Here is a 1,045-nt window from a genome sequence, read left to right as displayed (position 1 = left end):
CCATTGCTTTACCTGCCATGTTCCTTCATTGACACTTTTACTATCTAACATTTCATATATCTAGGTGTGTTTTTAATTTTTTAAAATTCAGTGCAGTGACATTTGTCAATAAAATTATATCGGTGTCAGGTATACAATTCTGAAATACATCCTCTGTATATTGTATATTGTGTTCACACCATTGCTTTACCTGCCATGTTCCTTCATTGACACTTTTACTATCTAACATTTCATATATCTAGGTGTGTTTTTAATTTTTTAAAATTCAGTGCAGTGACATTTGTCAATAAAATTATATCGGTGTCAGGTATACAATTCTGAAATACATCCTCTGTATATTGTATTGTGTGTTCACAGCCTCAAGTCAAGTCTCCTTCCATCACCATTTATTCTCCCTTTACCCTTTTTTACCTCCCCTACCTGCCCCATTTCCCTCTGGTAATCATCATACTCTTGCCTGTGTCTATGTGTTTTGTTTTGTTTTGCTTTTTTGCTTAATCTCTTCACCTTCTTCACCCAGCCCTCCAACCCTCTCCCCTCTGCCAGCTGCCAGTCTGTTCTCTCCATCTATGAGTCCATTCTGTGAGCTGACTTCCACACTGAAATGTAAACTCTATGAGAGGAGGGGCATTGTCTCCTTTGCAGCTGTGCCCCTAGCATTTGAAACAAGGCCTGGCACGTCATGGGGTCTAATAATGCTCCATGAATGCATTCGTGGTTGAGGGCTTGATAGAGTCAATGGCCCCTATGCCCAAAGAGTTGGCCTCAAACCTGGCAAATGAACACTATGGATACCTTGCCCTCTCTGATGGCCATTAGGACACGACATTGCATGAGGACTAAAGTCAAATTTAAAGAGAACAGCAGGGCTAAGGAAGAACCTTCCTTAGCACTTCATGTAAATCTTATAAAGGATGCATAATTCCTCCTTAATCTGAGAGCCAGGCCTAAAGTGGAGTTTCCATCATCCCTTTAAGGCTACTCCAAACAAACAAACAACAACAACAAAACACACACAAACATATGAACAAACACAATCGATAAA

The 1,045-nt window shown here is 39.9% G+C and overlaps 1 long non-coding RNA gene across 1 annotated transcript; it reads right to left on the bottom strand.

The window, feature by feature from the left end:
* Positions 1–83: 83 nt before the first annotated feature.
* LOC107182991 lies at positions 84–385 on the bottom strand. The gene is made up of 2 exons (XR_001513769.1): positions 327–385; positions 84–151 (listed from the first exon to the last, which is right to left on the bottom strand). It is a non-coding gene; the product is annotated as an uncharacterized LOC107182991 (long non-coding RNA).
* Positions 386–1,045: the final 660 nt, after the last annotated feature.

This window comes from Myotis davidii, unplaced genomic scaffold (assembly GCF_000327345.1).
Source record: "Myotis davidii unplaced genomic scaffold, ASM32734v1 scaffold5499, whole genome shotgun sequence".
Taxonomy (NCBI): Eukaryota; Metazoa; Chordata; class Mammalia; order Chiroptera; family Vespertilionidae; genus Myotis; species Myotis davidii.
This window is presented reverse-complemented; position numbering and strand designations above follow the sequence as displayed.